At 51.4% G+C, this 19,962-nt stretch overlaps 2 long non-coding RNA genes across 6 annotated transcripts; both read right to left on the bottom strand.

The window, feature by feature from the left end:
- Positions 1–175: 175 nt before the first annotated feature.
- On the bottom strand, positions 176–9,779 carry LOC134756821 (uncharacterized). 4 transcript variants are annotated; one of them, XR_010130096.1, is made up of 10 exons: positions 9,574–9,779; positions 9,289–9,346; positions 8,963–9,195; positions 6,804–6,861; positions 6,478–6,710; positions 4,468–4,525; positions 4,142–4,374; positions 3,174–3,364; positions 1,051–1,108; positions 176–929 (listed from the first exon to the last, which is right to left on the bottom strand). It is a non-coding gene; the product is annotated as an uncharacterized lncRNA (long non-coding RNA). The 4 variants fall into 4 exon arrangements; XR_010130095.1 differs by having other exon boundaries at positions 177–929; positions 9,289–9,778; XR_010130098.1 differs by lacking the exons at positions 8,963–9,195; positions 9,289–9,346; positions 9,574–9,779 and adding an exon at positions 7,087–7,203 and having other exon boundaries at positions 179–929.
- Positions 9,780–15,089: 5,310 nt separating this feature from the next.
- On the bottom strand, positions 15,090–19,435 carry LOC134756820 (uncharacterized). Of its 2 annotated transcripts, XR_010130093.1 has the most exons (5): positions 19,374–19,435; positions 19,048–19,280; positions 18,080–18,270; positions 15,957–16,014; positions 15,090–15,835 (listed from the first exon to the last, which is right to left on the bottom strand). It is a non-coding gene; the product is annotated as an uncharacterized lncRNA (long non-coding RNA). The 2 variants fall into 2 exon arrangements; XR_010130094.1 differs by lacking the exon at positions 18,080–18,270 and having other exon boundaries at positions 15,096–15,835.
- Positions 19,436–19,962: the final 527 nt, after the last annotated feature.

Below are 19,962 nucleotides of genomic sequence, written 5' to 3'. Positions count from 1 at the left end.
GCCGGTGTGAGGCAAGGGCTCACGCTGACCTCTCTCAGCGTGGGAGGAGCCAGTGTGTGGCAGGGGCTCATGCCTCTGGGCAGGGTACCAGAGGCATGGGCATCAACAGGCCACCGTGAGGGAGGAGCTGGGCCGCATGCGGGCTGCTGGGAGGCAGGCAGGGACTTGGCCCCAGGTGGCCGCCGTGGGGGCAAGAGCTGGGCCTGGAGAGGCCCCTGGGAGGCAAGAGCGGGACCTGCAGAGGCCGTTCTCCAACCATTGCTGGGCCCGTACAGGCCACCGGGCGGCAGGAATGAGGCCCAAAGAACTTGGCTGGAGAAAGTTCGGGACCTACAAAGGCGGTTGGGAGCTGGGCAGGAGTTGAGCCAAAAGAGCTTGCTTACTTGCTGGGAGGCATGGCTGGGAGATGCCGACTTCAGGACAATTTGGGCCTGCAGAGGTCACCGGGAGGCCCAAGCTTGGCGTGGAGGAGCCCACCGACCGGAGACCATTTGGGTCCTGCAGGTGCCATTGGAGGGCAGGAGCTCATCGTGGAGGGGGCACCGTGAGGCCTGACCTGGGCCTGGGGAGCTTGGCTTGAGGAAGCTGTGGGCCGACCAAGGATGCCAGGAGATGGGTAGGCACTGAGTCCAAAGAGGTTGTTGAGAGGCAGGAGTCAGGCCTGGAGACGCAGCCAGGAAGAGGAGCTTGGCCCGGAGAGGACGCCTGGAGGGTGCAAGTGAGTCTGGAGAGGCCGACTTGAGGAGGTTCTCAGCCCGGAGAGGCCGCCGGAAGGGAAAAACTGGGACTGGAAAGGCTGTTGTGAGGAATGAGCCCCATGGGCCTGAAGAGGCCACTGGCAGGCGGGAGCTGGGTGTGTAGAAGCTGCTGAAAGGTTGGGAGCTTGGCTTGGGGGGTCCACAGTGAGGCAGATGCTGGGCCTGAAGAATCTGCTTAAAAAGATTTAAGCACATTTACATTTATTAGGCACTTTATTTCCATTATTACATATATATAAATATATATACATATTATATATCCAATATATAATAAAATGATTATACAACTCACCATAATGTAGAATCAGTGGGCGTGTTAAGCTTGTTTTCCTGAAACTGGATGGTCCCACCTGAGTGTGATGGGAGAAAGTGACAGATCAATAGGTATTAGATACTCATAAGCACAGCGCAACCTAGATCCCTCACATGCATGGTTCACAACAGGGTGCGTTCTCCTATGAGAATCTAATGCTGCTGCTCATCTGAGAAGGTGGAGCTCAAGCGGGAATGTGAGCAAAGGGGAGTGGCTGTAAATACAGACGAAGCTTCCCTCACTCCCTCACTCGACACCACTCACCTCCTGCTGTGTGGCTCCCTACGGCTCCATGGCTCAGGGGTTGGGGACCCCTGCTCAAGTGCATCCAAAGCGACCCTTCCCACACCAGTCTTCATAGTGGTCAAGGGCAGCAACCACTTAGCTCCCAAGGCATGTGCCTCAGCTGGCATTTCGTCACAATCAACAGTAAGTGGTAGCTTGAGTCACTGTGAGGTCACTTCCTGGAAATCACCAGCATCCCATTTCCCACTGGCAAAGAGCTCAGCACTGCCCCCTGGGAAACCAAACCTATGCCCAAATCCCATCTGTGTGGATAAACCCCTGGGACCCTTCCTAACGTATTAGTCAGAGTCCAATCAGGAAGCATAAACCACTCAAAAGTTTAAAGTGGTAAAATTTAATACGGAGAATTATTCATTATAACAGGTGAACAGCATAATGAGAGATTGGCTAGCACAAAGTAAAGAGAACTCTACAGAATACAGGACTAGCCCAGGCCAGGCATGGTGGCTCATGCCTGAAATTCCAGCAATTTGAGAAGCTAATGCAGGAGGATTGCTTAAGGCCAGGAGCTAGAGACCGGTCTGGACAACACAGTGAGAACCTGTCTCTATCCAAAAGAAGAAAAAAGTTAGCTGGGAGTGGTGGTGCACACTTGTAGTCCCAGCTACTCGGAATGCTGAAGTTTGAGCCTGGGAGGTCAAGGCTGCAGCGAGGCATGATTATGCCACTACAGTCTAGCCTGGTGACAGAGCAAGACCCTGTCTCAAAGAACAAAACAACAACAACCATTTACAGACAGAAAAGAGGTAGAGCTAATAAGCTAAGGAAAGATGTTGAAATGTGACAAGTAAAGTAATATGAGGTCTTTTATCTATTTAAAATAATCAAACAAAAAATGACTTACTAAATTATAATACCCTGTGCTGGCAAAGGTGCAGTGAAATGGGCACTTTCTTATACTATGAGGGGTGTTTAAATTGTGTATAAGCCTTCCTGGGTAAAGCTTGTCAATTTTTTAAAATAATGGAGACAGGGTCTCACCATACTGCCATACTGCCTCCTCCAACTCTTGGCCTCAAGCAATCCTCCTCTCTTAGCCTCCCAAAGTGCTAAGATTATAGCTGGGAGGCACCCAAAACCCTGTCAATTTACATCAAGGGTAATGAGAATGTCCATTCACCATGACTCACAGTAATCTTACTTCTGGGGAGACAATTCAATCTAAACAAAAGGTCATCTGTACACACACAGTAAAAATCTGGGAGTAACTGAAGACAGAGTTGGTAAGTGAAATAAGAAACAGTTCTAAGAAATTAAACTATGGTATCAATAGGCACCTGGTATAAAAGGTCAGTTGATGTTAGCTGCTACTTTTTTGTTGTTTTGAGACAGGGTCTCACTCTGTCACCCAGGCTGGAGTGCAGAGGCCTGATCATGACTCACTGCAGTCTCAGCCTCCCTGGGCTTGAGTGATCCTCCCACCTCAGCCTCCCAAGTAGCTGGGACTACAGGAACGTGCCACCACACTAGGCTAATTCATGTATTTTTCTGTAGGGATGGTGACTCCCCCTTTGTTTCCAAGGCCTATCGCAAACTCTTGGCCTCAAGCCATCCTCCTGCCTCAGCCTCCCAAAGTGTTGCGATTACCAGTGTGAGCCACCACACCTGGCCAGCTGCTACTTTTAGCAATATTATTATTATTCTTCCACTCCATTAAAAATTATTATTTTCAAGGCTATGCAACAGTATGTATCCTACAGCGTAATTGTAAAAACATATACAGTTGCCGTCCCTCAGTATACAGAATTAGTTACAGCCCCCCATCTCTGCATATACCAAAATCCATGCTTACTCACGTTTCGCTGTCACCCCTCTGGAATCCACGTGTACGAAAATACCAAATATTAGTTGGGCGTAGTGGCAAGCACCTGTAGTCTCAGCCACGTGGGAGGTTGAGATGGGAGGATCGCTTCAGCCTGGAAGGTTGAGGCTGCAGTCAGCTGCGATAGCACTACTACCCTCCAGCCTCAGATAACAGAGGGAGACCCTGTCTCAGAAAAAATAAATAAATAAATAAAACAGGTTAGAAATTGTAATGAGGTCTGTTGGGCAAAATTCCATATAAGCAAAGTATAAATTAATAAAGCAAATCATGATAAATTAGTACGATTGACTTTCTGGAGTTTCTGACAATAGAAGTAAGGAAAATGCAGAACACAAAGACAGAGAGTAAAAAGAGAAATTAGGAAAGCATTCTACATGTTTAATAGGAAGACACTGGCCGTGTTCGTGCAGCGGCAGCATGTCGTGACATGACATACTTTGGAGAGAAGTTAACAGATGAGGAAGTTGATAAAAATCATCAGAGAAGCAAAATACTGGTAGCGACACTCAAGTAAACCACGAAATTTCCATAACTTATGTCAGCAAAGTGGGAATATTGTACAGTGTGTGTTGAAGTTCCTATACAACATTGTTTATCTGCCGTTTGTTTGTTTGTAAGGAATGTATATACTAACAGTTCTTCTTGCTGTCAAAAGAATATGTGTGAATAAGTCATTTTAACTTATTCTTCTGTTTTTCTTTTATCTTCCTGCCATCATCCCACAGCCTTACTTTAGAAATTTTTTCTTTAGAAAATTGAACAAGTGCCCCTTGTGGTGGCACATACCTCGAGGATGGGAGGCAGGGGTGGAAGGGTCACTTGAGGCCATTAGTTTGACACCAGCCTGGCCAACAAAGTGAGACCCCATGTCTCCAAAACAATTTAAAAATTAGCCAAGTATCGTCATGTATACCTACAGTCCCAGCTACCTCAACTTACGGAGAAAGTTCAGGGCCTGGAGAGAAGGCTGGGAGGCAGGAGCTGGGTCTAAAGAGGCCATTGTAACGATGGAGCTGTGCCTGTGGAGGCTGTTGTGAGGCAGTAGGCTCATCTGCGGAGACTGCCGTGAGGTAGGGTATGGGCCTAAATAGGCCATTGTGAGTCATGAGCTTGGTCTGTAGAGGCTGACTGGAGAGAGTTCTGGGCCTGGCGAGGCTGCCGGGAGGTAGGAGCTGGGCCAAAAGATTTAAGCACATTTACGTTGATTAGGCACTTCATTTCCATTATTACACTGGAATATATAATAAAATAATTATAGAACTCACCATAATGTAGAATCAGTGGGCGTGTTAAGCTTGTTTTCCTGAAACTGGAGGGTCCCACCTGAGCGTGATGGGAGAAAGTGACAGATCAATAGGTATTAGATTCTCATAAGCACAGCGCAACCTAGATCCCTCACATGCACGGTTCACAACAGGGTGCGTTCTCCTATGAGAATCTAATGCTGCTGCTCATCTGAGAAGGTGGAGCTCAAGCGGGAATGTGAGCAAAGGGGAGTGGCTGTAAATACAGACGACGCTTCCCTCACTCCCTCACTCGACACCACTCACCTGCTGTGTGGCTCCTTACGGCTCCATGGCTCAGGGGTTGGGGACCCCAGCTCAAGTGCATTAAAGCGACCCTTCCCACACCAGTCTTCATAGTAGTCAAGGGCAGCAACCACTTAGCTCCCAAGGCATGTGCCTCAGCTGGCATTTCGTCACAATCAACAGTAAGTGGTAGCTTGAGTCATTGTGAGGTCACTTCCTGGAAATCACCCTAAACCTGGGCCCTGACACTAAAACCCTAACCCTGGGCCCTGACCATAAAACCCTAACCCTGGGCCCTGACACTAATACCCTAACACTGGGCCCTGGTCCTGAGCCTAAAACCCCAAACCTGTGTCCCGGCCCTGACCTTAAACAACCCTAAACCTGGGCCCCGGCCCTGACCCTAAAGCAACCCTAACACTGGGCCCCGGACCTGACCCTAAAACAACCCTAACACTGGGCCCCGGCCGTCACCCTAAAACAACCCTAACCCTGGCCCCGGACCTGAACCTGAAACAAGCCTAAACCTGGGCCCTGGCCCTGACCCTAAAACAATCCTAACCCTGGGCACTGGCCCTTTCCCTAAAACAACCCTAACCCTGGGCCTTGGCCCTGACCCTAAAACAAGCCTAACTCTCGGCCCTGGCCCTGACCCTAAAACAACCCTAACTCTGGGCCCTGGCCCTGACGCTAAAAGAACCCTAACCCTGGGCCCTGGCCCTGACCCTAAAACAATCCTAACCCTGGGACCTGGCGCTGACCCTAAAACAACCCTAACCCTGGGCCCTGGCCCTGACCCTAAAACAACCCTAACCCTGGGCCCTGACCCTAAAACAACACTAACCCTGGGCCCTGACCCTAAAACAACCCTAACCCTGGGCCCTGACCCTTAAACAACCCTAACCCTGGGCCCTGACCCTAAAACAACCCTAACCCTGGGCCCTGACCCTAAAACAACCCTAACTCTGGGCCCTGACATTAAAACAACCCTAACCCTGGGCCCTGGCCCAAATTGTAATGAGGTCTGTTGGGCAAAATTCCATATAAGCATAGTATAAATTAATAAAGCAAATCGTGATAAATTAGTACGATTGACTTTCTGGAGTTTCTGACAATAAAAGTAAGGAAAATGCAGAACACAAAGACAGAGAGTAAAAAGAGAAATTAGGAAAGCATTCTACATGTTTAATAGGAAGACACTGGCCGTGTTCGTGCAGCGGCAGCATGTCGTGACATGACATACCTTGGAGAGAAGTTAACAGATGAGGAAGTTGATAAAAATCGTCAGAGGAGCAAAATACTGGTAGCGACACTCAAGGAAACCACGAAATTTCCATAACTTATGTCAGCAAAGTGGGAATATTGTACAGTGTGTGTTGAAGTTCCTATACAACATTGTTTATCTGCCGTTTGTTTGTTTGTAAGGAATGTATATACTAAAAGTTCTTCTTGCTGTCAAAAGAATATGTGTGAATAAGTCATTTTAACTTATTCTTCTGTTTTTCTTTTATCTTCCTGCCATCATCCCACAGCCTTACTTTAGAAATTTTTTCTTTAGAAAATTGAACAAGTGCCCCTTGTGGTGGCACATACCTCGAGGATGGGAGGCAGGGGTGGAAGGGTCACTTGAGGCCATTAGTTTGACACCAGCCTGGCCAACAAAGTGAGACCCCATGTCTGCAAAACAATTTAAAAATTAGCCAAGTATCGTCATGTATACCTACAGTCCCAGCTACCTCAACTTACGGAGAAAGTTCAGGGCCTGGAGAGAAGGCTGGGAGGCAGGAGCTGGGTCTAAAGAGGCCATTGTAACGATGGAGCTGTGCCTGTGGAGGCTGTTGTGAGGCAGTAGGCTCATCTGCGGAGACTGCCGTGAGGTAGGGTATGGGCCTAAATAGGCCATTGTGAGTCATGAGCTTGGTCTCTAGAGGCTGACTGGAGAGAGTTCTGGGCCTGGCGAGGCTGCCGGGAGGTAGGAGCTGGGCCAAAAGATTTAAGCACATTTACGTTGATTAGGCACTTCATTTCCATTATTACACTGGAATATATAATAAAATAATTATAGAACTCACCATAATGTAGAATCAGTGGGCGTGTTAAGCTTGTTTTCCTGAAACTGGATGGTCCCACCTGAGCGTGATGGGAGAAAGTGACAGATCAATAGGTATTAGATTCTCATAAGCACAGCGCAACCTAGATCCCTCACATGCACGGTTCACAACAGGGTGCGTTCTCCTATGAATCTAATGCTGCTGCTCATCTGAGAAGGTGGAGCTCAGGCGGGAATGTGAGCAAAGGGGAGTGGCTGTAAATACAGACGAAGCTTCCCTCACTCCCTCACTCGACACCACTCACCTGCTGTGTGGCTCCTTACGGCTCCATGGCTCAGGGGTTGGGGACCCCTGCTCAAGTGCATCCAAAGCGACCCTTCCCACACCAGTCTTCATAGTAGTCAAGGGCAGCAACCACTTAGCTCCCAAGGCATGTGCCTCAGCTGGCATTACATCACAATCAACAGTAAGTGGTAGCTTGAGTCACTGTGAGGTCACTTCCTGGAAATCACCCTAACCCTGGGCCCTGACCCTAAAACCCTAACCCTGAGTCCTGACCCTAAAACCCTAACCCTGGGCCCTGAGCCTAAAACCCTAACCCTGGGCCCTGGCCCTGACTCTAAAACCCTAACCCTGGGCCCTGGCCCTGAGCCTAAAACCCTAACCCTGGGCCCTGGCCCTGAGCCTAAAACCCTAACCCTGGGCCCTAACCCTAAAACAACCCTAACCCTGGGCCCTGACCCTAAAACAACCCTATCATTGGGCCCTGACCCTAAAACAACCCTGACCCTGGGCCCTGACCCTAAAACAACCCAAACTCTGGGCCCTGACCCTGAAACAACCCTAACCCTGGGCCCTGACCCTGAAACAACCCTAACTCTGGGCCCTGACCCTGAAACAACCTTAACCCTGGGCCCTGACCCTGAAACAACCCTAACCCTGGGCCCTGACCCTGAAAAAACCCTAACCCTGGGCCCTGACCCTGAAACAACCTTAACCATGGGCCCTGACCCTGAGCCTAAAACCCTAACCCTGGGCCCTGGCCCTGAGCCTCAAACCCTAACCCTGGGCCCTGGCCCTTACCCTAAAACCCTAACCCTGGGCCCTGGCCCTGATCCTAAAACCCTAACCGTGGGTCCTGACCCTAAAACAACCCTACCCTGGGCCTTGACCCTAAAACAACCGCAACCCTGGGCTCTGACCCTAAAACAACCCTAACACTGGGCCCTGACCCTAAAACAACCCTAACCCTGGGCCCTGACCCTAAAACAACACTAACCCTGGGCCCTGACCCTAAAACAACCCTAACCCTGGGCCCTGACCCTTAAACAACCCTAACCCTGGGCCCTGACCCTAAAACAACCCTAACCCTGGGCCCTGACCCTAAAACAACCCTAACTCTGGCCCTGACATTAAAACAACCCTAACCCTGGGCCCTGGCCCAAATTGTAATGAGGTCTGTTGGGCAAAATTCCATATAAGCATAGTATAAATTAATAAAGCAAATCGTGATAAATTAGTACGATTGACTTTCTGGAGTTTCTGACAATAAAAGTAAGGAAAATGCAGAACACAAAGACAGAGAGTAAAAAGAGAAATTAGGAAAGCATTCTACATGTTTAATAGGAAGACACTGGCCGTGTTCGTGCAGCGGCAGCATGTCGTGACATGACATACCTTGGAGAGAAGTTAACAGATGAGGAAGTTGATAAAAATCATCAGAGAAGCAAAATACTGGTAGCGACACTCAAGGAAACCACGAAATTTCCATAACTTATGTCAGCAAAGTGGGAATATTGTACAGTGTGTGTTGAAGTTCCTATACAACATTGTTTATCTGCCGTTTGTTTGTTTGTAAGGAATGTATATACTAAAAGTTCTTCTTGCTGTCAAAAGAATATGTGTGAATAAGTCATTTTAACTTATTCTTCTGTTTTTCTTTTATCTTCCTGCCATCATCCCACAGCCTTACTTTAGAAATTTTTTCTTTAGAAAATTGAACAAGTGCCCCTTGTGGTGGCACATACCTCGAGGATGGGAGGCAGGGGTGGAAGGGTCACTTGAGGCCATTAGTTTGACACCAGCCTGGCCAACAAAGTGAGACCCCATGTCTGCAAAACAATTTAAAAATTAGCCAAGTATCATCATGTATACCTACAGTCCCAGCTACCTCAACTTACGGAGAAAGTTCAGGGCCTGGAGAGAAGGCTGGGAGGCAGGAGCTGGGTCTAAAGAGGCCATTGTAACGATGGAGCTGTGCCTGTGGAGGCTGTTGTGAGGCAGTAGGCTCATCTGCGGAGACTGCCGTGAGGTAGGGTATGGGCCTAAATAGGCCATTGTGAGTCATGAGCTTGGTCTGTAGAGGCTGACTGGAGAGAGTTCTGGGCCTGGCGAGGCTGCCGGGAGGTAGGAGCTGGGCCAAAAGATTTAAGCACATTTACGTTGATTAGGCACTTCATTTCCATTATTACACTGGAATATATAATAAAATAATTATAGAACTCACCATAATGTAGAATCAGTGGGCGTGTTAAGCTTGTTTTCCTGAAACTGGATGGTCCCACCTGAGCGTGATGGGGGAAAGTGACAGATCAATAGGTATTAGATTCTCATAAGCACAGCGCAACCTAGATCCCTCACATGCACGGTTCACAACAGGGTGCGTTCTCCTATGAGAATCTAATGCTGCTGCTCATCTGAGAAGGTGGAGCTCAGGCGGGAATGTGAGCAAAGGGGAGTGGCTGTAAATACAGACGAAGCTTCCCTCACTCCCTCACTCGACACCACTCACCTGCTGTGTGGCTCCTTACGGCTCCATGGCTCAGGGGTTGGGGACCCCTGCTCAAGTGCATCCAAAGCGACCCTTCCCACACCAGTCTTCATAGTAGTCAAGGGCAGCAACCACTTAGCTCCCAAGGCGTGTGCCTCAGCTGGCATTTCATCACAATCAACAGTAAGTGGTAGCTTGAGTCTTTGTGAGGTCACTTCCTGGAAATCACCCTAACCCTGGGCCCCGGGCCCTGACCCTAAAACCCTAACCCTGGGCCCCGGGACCTGACCCTAAAACCCTAACCCTGGGCCCCGGTCCCTGACCCTGAAGCCCTAACCCTGGGCCCCGGGCCCGGACCCTGAAGCCCTAACCCTGGGCCCCGGGCCCTGACCCTGAAGCCCTAACCCTGGGCCCCGGGCCCTGACCCTGAAGCCCTAACCCTGGGCCCCGGGACCGGACCCTGAAGCCCTAACCCTGGGCCCCGGGCCCTGACCCTGAAGCCCTAACCCTGGGCCCCGGGCCCTGACCCTGAAGCCCTAACCCTGGGCCCCGGGCCCTGACCCTGAAGCCCAAACCCTGGGCCCCGGGCCCTGACCCTGAAGCCCAAACCCTGGGCCCCGGCCCTGACCCTGAAGCCCTAACCCTGGGCCCCGGGTCCTGACCCTGAAGCCCTAACACTGGGCCCCGGGCCCTGACCCTGAAGCCCTAACCCTGGGCCCTGGGCCCTGACCCTAAATCCCTAACCCTGGCCCCGGGCCCTGGCGCTAAAGCCCTAACCCTGGGCCCCAGGCACTGACCCTAAAACCCTAACCCTGGGCCCTGGGCCCTGACCCTAAAACCCTAACGCTGGGCCCTGTCCCTAAAACCCTAACCCTGGGCCCTGACCCTAAAACCCTAACCCTGGGCCCTGACCCTGAAACCCTAACCCTGGGCCCTGACCCTAAAACCCTAACCCTTCGCCCTTACCCTAAAACCCTAACCCTTCGCCCTTACCCTAAAACCCTAACCCTAACCCTAGTGAGCCTAGACCACACATTGCACTCCAGCCTGGGTGACAGAGCATGACTCTGTCTCAAAAAAAAAAAAAAAAGAAAAAAGACAGAGGAAAGAAAGCCAAGAAGACACCATTAGGCAACCCATTGTCAGGTTATGGGAGTTTGAAAAGGAAAGTAGAGAAAGGAGAAGAAAGCTTATTTAAAGAATGGCTGAAAACTGCCTAAATCATGGGAAAGATTTAGACATCTAAATCCATGAAGCTTAAAGATTCCTGAAGAGTTTCAAACCAAATAGATACTCACCAAGTCACAATATAATCAAATAGTCAAAAGTTAAAGAAACTTTGCAGGTCAGAACAGAATCGAATAATACATTCAAAGTGCTGAAAGAAAAAAACTGCCAGCAACTAATACTATGTCTGACAAAGCTGTCCTTCAGAAAGAAAAAAGAAATAACGTGCTTCCTCGACAAACAAAGCTGAGGGCATTCAGGACCACTAGGTCTACCTTAAAAAAATGCTTAACGGAGTTTTTCAAGTAAAAATGAATGAAGTTGGGAGCAGTGGCTCATGCCCGTAATCCCATTTTGGGAGGCTGAGGTGGGTGGATCACCTGAGGTCGGGAGGTCAAGACCAGCCTGGCCAACATGGCAAAACCCCACCTCCAGTAAAAATACAAAAAATTAGCCAGGTATGAAGGCCACTGAGATCGTGCCACTGCACTCCAGCCTGGGTGACAAGAGTCAAACTACATTTCAAAAACAAAAAAACAAACAAAAAAAACAAAACTTGAGGCCTGGTCTTCTGCTCCTCTCCAACCCCCACTTCTCTGGGCCCAAGCCACCTGGGCTGAGGAGGGGGTGAGGTGTGAGCCCCTGCCAGGAACTCCCTGCCCGGACCAAGTACTCGGCCCCCAGGCCTGCATTCAGTGAGGCCTCCCGTGGCGTCAGCATGTTCGTGTGGAGGAATGTGGAAGGTCACTCTGTGGCCATGTTCCCCTGGTACTCCATCCCCTTCCTGACCCCTCCCTGCAGCCACACGAGGCCCAGCAACCTGCCAGTTACTCAGTGGCCTCCAACCAGAGAAAACAACCTGCCAAGTTGGCAGCTGTTGCTCATGAGCATCCACCAGGTGGCACAGGGAGTGTTGACCCTGGGCGGCCCCCTGGAGCCACCTGCCCTGAAAGCCCAGGGCCCGCAACCCTACACACTTTGGGGGTGGTGGAACCTGTTAAAAGCTCACCTCCCACCATGGAGGAGGAGCCCTGGGCCCCTCAGGGGAGTCCCTGCTGGACAGTGAGACAGAGAATGACCATGATGATGCTTTCCTCTCCATCATGTCTCCTGACACCCAGTTGCCTCTACCACTCAGATGATGTCAGGCCCAGTCCCTCAGTGCCCTGCGCAAGGAACAGGACTCATCTTCTGAGAAGGATGGACGCAGCCCCAACAAATGGGACAAGGACCACATCGGTGGCCCATGAGTGGCGGTCATGATCTTCAGCAAGCGGCACCAGGCCCTGGCAGGGAGCACCAGGGTCACTCCAACCAGGATATCCGGACCGTCAGCCAGATGCTGACTCTGGCCCAAAGACTTCTACTCAGTATGGAGCTCCAGGCCACTTTGCAGCCCCTGGTGAGGGAGGTGTACATACCATGAATTGTGGGACCTTCAGAGCTTTTCACTTTTCGGAAAATAGCTCCTGTTGGGGCTACAAGATGGAGTGTGAAGAGGGCCTTGGGCCACAGGGAGGTGCCTGTGGACTAGGGGGAGTTCATGCACCCCTTCTTTCCCCAGAGGGGCTGGACTCAGGTGAGTATGGGGGTGGGGGCTCCTGCACTTCGACACAGGCAGCGGGAGGGTTTTCTCCCCATTCCCTCTGCACTCCCAACTTGAGCTATACTTTTTAAGAAAGTGATTCACCCTGCCTTTGCCCCCTTCCCCAGAACAGAACACGTTGATCATGGGCGATATTTTTCATTGTGCCAAACAGTTGCCATGACCGTCATTAAACCTGTTTAACACCAAATAATAAGGAAAATAAAATAAAAAATTCGAGCTTGGTGCAGAAACTCACCCCAAATAAATCACCTACCAATATATTTACATAATGGTGGAAATATTCCAAAATTCAATATTTTGGGATTTATACACAAAAGATAAACAAATTAGAGGCCAAGAGGCTGCCAGAAGGGAAAAACGGGGCCTGGGAAGGCCGTTGTGAGGAATGAGCTGGGCCTAAAGAGGCCACTGGCAGGCGGGAGCTGGGCCTGCCGAAGCGGCCGAGAGGCAGGAGCTTTGGACTCGGGAGGCCGCAATGAGGCGAGAGCTAGCTGGGCATGGAGAGTCCGCTGTGAGTCCGCTGTGAGTCTGGGCCCGTGCAGGCCTTCGAGAGGCAGGAGGCCGGGCCTGCAAAGGCCCACTGGAGGTCAAGTTCTGGGCCTGAAGAGGCCACCAAAAGTCAAAAGCGGGGCCTGGGAAGGCCGCCAAGAGCCATGAGCTGGTCTGGGCTGAAAGAGGCCACTGGGAGGCAGGAGGAGCTGGGCCTGGAGAGGCTGACTCGAGGAAGTTTTGCACCTGGAGAGGCCGCCGAGAGGACGGAGCTGGGCCCGGGGAGGCCGACTTGCTGCTCTTCCGGGCCCAATTCCAGGCCGACTTGACGACAACTTGGGCCTGCTGGGAGCTGGGCAGGAGCTGAGTCCAAAGACGTTGTTGGGAGGCCAGAGTCAGGCCTGGAGATGCAGCCGGGAGGAAGAGCTGGGCCCGGAGAGGATGCCGGGAGGCTGCAAGTGGGTCTGGAGAGGCCGATTTGAGGAGGCCCGGCCTCCACCTCCCGCATGGCGGCCTCTGCAGGCACAGCTGTTTCTCCTGGCTGCATCTCCCGCCTCCCAGCAAACAAGCTTTTTTGGCTCAGCTCCCGCCTGCGTTTGTAGACCCCGAAGTTTCTGCAACCAAGCTCTTCAGACCCACATCCCACCTCCCAGTACCTGAACAGTCCCAGCTCCGGCTGGAGAACAGAGTCTGTAGGCCCCGCTGTTGCCTCCCAGGGGAGTCTCCAAGCCCAGCTCTCACCCCACCACGACCTCCCAGGCCCAAGTCGCTGCCTGCCTCACAGCAGCCCGCGTACAAACCTGCTCCTCCCTCACGGTGGCCTGTTGAGGCAGGGGCTCACGCTGACCTCTCTCAGCGTGGGAGGGGCCGGTGTGAGGCAAGGGCTCACGCTGACCTCTCTCAGCATGGGAGGGGCCGGTGTGAGGCAAGGGGCTCACGCTGACCTCTCTCAGCATGGGAGGGGCCGGTGTGAGGCAAGGGCTCACGCCGACCTCTCTCAGCATGGGAGGGGCCGGGGCGAGGCAAGGGGCTCACGCTGACCTCTCTCAGCGTGGGAGGGGCCGGTGTGAGGCAAGGGCTCACGCCGACCTCTCTCAGCGTGGGAGGGGCCGGTGTGAGGCAAGGGGCTCATGCCGACCTCTCTCAGCGTGGGAGGGGCCGGTGTGAGGCAAGGGCTCACGCTGACCTCTCTCAGCGTGGGAGGGGCCGGTGTGAGGCAAGGGGCTCATGCCGACCTCTCTCAGCGTGGGAGGGGCCGGTGTGAGGCAAGGGCTCACGCTGACCTCTCTCAGCGTGGGAGGGGCCGGTGTGAGGCAAGGGGCTCATGCCGACCTCTCAGCGTGGGAGGGGCCGGTGTGAGGCAAGGGGCTCATGCCGACCTCTCTCAGCGTGGGAGGGGCCGGTGTGAGGCAAGGGCTCACGCTGACCTCTCTCAGCGTGGGAGGGGCCGGTGTGAGGCAAGGGGCTCATGTTGACCTCTCTCAGCGTGGGAGGGGCCCGTGTGAGGCAAGGGGCTCATGTTGACCTCTCTCAGCGTGGGAGGGGCCGGTGTGAGGCAAGGGCTCACGCCAACCTCTCTCAGCGTGGGAGGGGTCGGTGTGAGGCAAGGGGCTCATGTTGACCTCTCTCAGCGTGGGAGGGGCCGGTGTGAGGCAAGGGGCTCATGTTGACCTCTCTCAGCGTGGGAGGGGCCGGTGTGAGGCAAGGGCTCACGCCGACCTCTCTCAGCGTGGGAGGGGCCGGTGTGAGGCAAGGGGCTGACGCTGACCTCTCTCAGCGTGGGAGGGGCCGGTGTGAGGCAAGGGCTCACGCCGACCTCTCTCAGCGTGGGAGGGGCCGGTGTGAGGCAAGGGGCTGACGCTGACCTCTCTCACCGTGGGAGGGGCCGGTGTGAGTCAAGGGCTCACGCCGACCTCTCTCAGCATGGGAGGGGCCGGTGTGAGGCAAGGGCTCACGCCGACCTCTCTCAGCGTGGGAGGAGCCAGTGTGAGTCAAGGGGCTCACGCTGACCTCTCTCAGGATGGGAGGGGCCGGTGTGAGGCAAGGGCTCACGCTGACCTCTCTCAGCGTGGGAGGAGCCAGTGTGTGGCAGGGGCTCATGCCTCTGGGCAGGGTACCAGAGGCATGGGCATCAACAGGCCACCGTGAGGGAGGAGCTGGGCCGCATGCGGGCTGCTGGGAGGCAGGCAGGGACTTGGCCCCAGGTGGCCGCCGTGGGGGCAAGAGCTGGGCCTGGAGAGGCCCCTGGGAGGCAAGAGCGGGACCTGCAGAGGCCGTTCTCCAACCATTGCTGGGCCCGTACAGGCCACCGGGCGGCAGGAATGAGGCCCAAAGAACTTGGCTGGAGAAAGTTCGGGACCTACAAAGGCGGTTGGGAGCTGGGCAGGAGTTGAGCCAAAAGAGCTTGCTTACTTGCTGGGAGGCATGGCTGGGAGATGCCGACTTCAGGACAATTTGGGCCTGCAGAGGTCACCGGGAGGCCCAAGCTTGGCGTGGAGGAGCCCACCGACCGGAGACCATTTGGGTCCTGCAGGTGCCATTGGAGGGCAGGAGCTCATCGTGGAGGGGGCACCGTGAGGCCTGACCTGGGCCTGGGGAGCTTGGCTTGAGGAAGCTGTGGGCCGACCAAGGATGCCAGGAGATGGGTAGGCACTGAGTCCAAAGAGGTTGTTGAGAGGCAGGAGTCAGGCCTGGAGACGCAGCCAGGAAGAGGAGCTTGGCCCGGAGAGGACGCCTGGAGGGTGCAAGTGAGTCTGGAGAGGCCGACTTGAGGAGGTTCTCAGCCCGGAGAGGCCGCCGGAAGGGAAAAACTGGGACTGGAAAGGCTGTTGTGAGGAATGAGCCCCATGGGCCTGAAGAGGCCACTGGCAGGCGGGAGCTGGGTGTGTAGAAGCTGCTGAAAGGTTGGGAGCTTGGCTTGGGGGGTCCACAGTGAGGCAGATGCTGGGCCTGAAGAATCTGCTTAAAAAGATTTAAGCACATTTACATTTATTAGGCACTTTATTTCCATTATTACATATATATAAATATATATACATATTATATATCCAATATATAATAAAATGATTATACAACTCACCATAATGTAGAATCAGTGGGCGTGTTAAGCTTGTTTTCCTGAAACTGGATGGTCCCACCTGAGTGTGATGGGAGAAAGTGACAGATCAATAGGTATTAGATACTCATAAGCACAGCGCAACCTAGATCCCTCACATGCATGGTTCACAACAGGGTGCGTTCTCCTATGAGAATCTAATGCTGCTGCTCATCTGAGAAGGTGGAGCTCAAGCGGGAATGTGAGCAAAGGGGAGTGGCTGTAAATACAGACGAAGCTTCCCTCACTCCCTCACTCGACACCACTCACCTCCTGCTGTGTGGCTCCCTACGGCTCCATGGCTCAGGGGTTGGGGACCCCTGCTCAAGTGCATCCAAAGCGACCCTTCCCACACCAGTCTTCATAGTGGTCAAGGGCAGCAACCACTTAGCTCCCAAGGCATGTGCCTCAGCTGGCATTTCGTCACAATCAACAGTAAGTGGTAGCTTGAGTCACTGTGAGGTCACTTCCTGGAAATCACCAGCATCCCATTTCCCACTGGCAAAGAGCTCAGCACTGCCCCCTGGGAAACCAAACCTATGCCCAAATCCCATCTGTGTGGATAAACCCCTGGGACCCTTCCTAACGTATTAGTCAGAGTCCAATCAGGAAGCATAAACCACTCAAAAGTTTAAAGTGGTAAAATTTAATACGGAGAATTATTCATTATAACAGGTGAACAGCATAATGAGAGATTGGCTAGCACAAAGTAAAGAGAACTCTACAGAATACAGGACTAGCCCAGGCCAGGCATGGTGGCTCATGCCTGAAATTCCAGCAATTTGAGAAGCTAATGCAGGAGGATTGCTTAAGGCCAGGAGCTAGAGACCGGTCTGGACAACACAGTGAGAACCTGTCTCTATCCAAAAGAAGAAAAAAGTTAGCTGGGAGTGGTGGTGCACACTTGTAGTCCCAGCTACTCGGAATGCTGAAGTTTGAGCCTGGGAGGTCAAGGCTGCAGCGAGGCATGATTATGCCACTACAGTCTAGCCTGGTGACAGAGCAAGACCCTGTCTCAAAGAACAAAACAACAACAACCATTTACAGACAGAAAAGAGGTAGAGCTAATAAGCTAAGGAAAGATGTTGAAATGTGACAAGTAAAGTAATATGAGGTCTTTTATCTATTTAAAATAATCAAACAAAAAATGACTTACTAAATTATAATACCCTGTGCTGGCAAAGGTGCAGTGAAATGGGCACTTTCTTATACTATGAGGGGTGTTTAAATTGTGTATAAGCCTTCCTGGGTAAAGCTTGTCAATTTTTTAAAATAATGGAGACAGGGTCTCACCATACTGCCATACTGCCTCCTCCAACTCTTGGCCTCAAGCAATCCTCCTCTCTTAGCCTCCCAAAGTGCTAAGATTATAGCTGGGAGGCACCCAAAACCCTGTCAATTTACATCAAGGGTAATGAGAATGTCCATTCACCATGACTCACAGTAATCTTACTTCTGGGGAGACAATTCAATCTAAACAAAAGGTCATCTGTACACACACAGTAAAAATCTGGGAGTAACTGAAGACAGAGTTGGTAAGTGAAATAAGAAACAGTTCTAAGAAATTAAACTATGGTATCAATAGGCACCTGGTATAAAAGGTCAGTTGATGTTAGCTGCTACTTTTTTGTTGTTTTGAGACAGGGTCTCACTCTGTCACCCAGGCTGGAGTGCAGAGGCCTGATCATGACTCACTGCAGTCTCAGCCTCCCTGGGCTTGAGTGATCCTCCCACCTCAGCCTCCCAAGTAGCTGGGACTACAGGAACGTGCCACCACACTAGGCTAATTCATGTATTTTTCTGTAGGGATGGTGACTCCCCCTTTGTTTCCAAGGCCTATCGCAAACTCTTGGCCTCAAGCCATCCTCCTGCCTCAGCCTCCCAAAGTGTTGCGATTACCAGTGTGAGCCACCACACCTGGCCAGCTGCTACTTTTAGCAATATTATTATTATTCTTCCACTCCATTAAAAATTATTATTTTCAAGGCTATGCAACAGTATGTATCCTACAGCGTAATTGTAAAAACATATACAGTTGCCGTCCCTCAGTATACAGAATTAGTTACAGCCCCCCATCTCTGCATATACCAAAATCCATGCTTACTCACGTTTCGCTGTCACCCCTCTGGAATCCACGTGTACGAAAATACCAAATATTAGTTGGGCGTAGTGGCAAGCACCTGTAGTCTCAGCCACGTGGGAGGTTGAGATGGGAGGATCGCTTCAGCCTGGAAGGTTGAGGCTGCAGTCAGCTGCGATAGCACTACTACCCTCCAGCCTCAGATAACAGAGGGAGACCCTGTCTCAGAAAAAATAAATAAATAAATAAAACAGGTTAGAAATTGTAATGAGGTCTGTTGGGCAAAATTCCATATAAGCAAAGTATAAATTAATAAAGCAAATCATGATAAATTAGTACGATTGACTTTCTGGAGTTTCTGACAATAGAAGTAAGGAAAATGCAGAACACAAAGACAGAGAGTAAAAAGAGAAATTAGGAAAGCATTCTACATGTTTAATAGGAAGACACTGGCCGTGTTCGTGCAGCGGCAGCATGTCGTGACATGACATACTTTGGAGAGAAGTTAACAGATGAGGAAGTTGATAAAAATCATCAGAGAAGCAAAATACTGGTAGCGACACTCAAGTAAACCACGAAATTTCCATAACTTATGTCAGCAAAGTGGGAATATTGTACAGTGTGTGTTGAAGTTCCTATACAACATTGTTTATCTGCCGTTTGTTTGTTTGTAAGGAATGTATATACTAACAGTTCTTCTTGCTGTCAAAAGAATATGTGTGAATAAGTCATTTTAACTTATTCTTCTGTTTTTCTTTTATCTTCCTGCCATCATCCCACAGCCTTACTTTAGAAATTTTTTCTTTAGAAAATTGAACAAGTGCCCCTTGTGGTGGCACATACCTCGAGGATGGGAGGCAGGGGTGGAAGGGTCACTTGAGGCCATTAGTTTGACACCAGCCTGGCCAACAAAGTGAGACCCCATGTCTCCAAAACAATTTAAAAATTAGCCAAGTATCGTCATGTATACCTACAGTCCCAGCTACCTCAACTTACGGAGAAAGTTCAGGGCCTGGAGAGAAGGCTGGGAGGCAGGAGCTGGGTCTAAAGAGGCCATTGTAACGATGGAGCTGTGCCTGTGGAGGCTGTTGTGAGGCAGTAGGCTCATCTGCGGAGACTGCCGTGAGGTAGGGTATGGGCCTAAATAGGCCATTGTGAGTCATGAGCTTGGTCTGTAGAGGCTGACTGGAGAGAGTTCTGGGCCTGGCGAGGCTGCCGGGAGGTAGGAGCTGGGCCAAAAGATTTAAGCACATTTACGTTGATTAGGCACTTCATTTCCATTATTACACTGGAATATATAATAAAATAATTATAGAACTCACCATAATGTAGAATCAGTGGGCGTGTTAAGCTTGTTTTCCTGAAACTGGAGGGTCCCACCTGAGCGTGATGGGAGAAAGTGACAGATCAATAGGTATTAGATTCTCATAAGCACAGCGCAACCTAGATCCCTCACATGCACGGTTCACAACAGGGTGCGTTCTCCTATGAGAATCTAATGCTGCTGCTCATCTGAGAAGGTGGAGCTCAAGCGGGAATGTGAGCAAAGGGGAGTGGCTGTAAATCCACACGAAGCTTCCCTCACTCCCTCACTCGACACCACTCACCTGCTGTGTAGCTCCTTACGGCTCCATGGCTCAGGGGTTGGGGACCCCAGCTCAAGTGCATGCAAAGCGACCCTTCCCACACCAGTCTTCATAGTAGTCAAGGGCAGCAACCACTTAGCTCCCAAGGCATGTGCCTCAGCTGGCATATGGTCACAATCAACAGTAAGTGGTAGCTTGAGTCATTGTGAGGTCACTTCCTGGAAATCACCCTAAACCTGGGCCCTGACACTAAAACCCTAACCCTGGGCCCTGACCCTAAAACCCTAACCCTGGGCCCTGACACTAATACCCTAACACTAGGCCC

The sequence above is a fragment of the Gorilla gorilla genome, chromosome 12 (genome assembly GCF_029281585.2).
Source record: "Gorilla gorilla gorilla isolate KB3781 chromosome 12, NHGRI_mGorGor1-v2.1_pri, whole genome shotgun sequence".
NCBI lineage: Eukaryota > Metazoa > Chordata > Mammalia > Primates > Hominidae > Gorilla > Gorilla gorilla.
This window is presented reverse-complemented; position numbering and strand designations above follow the sequence as displayed.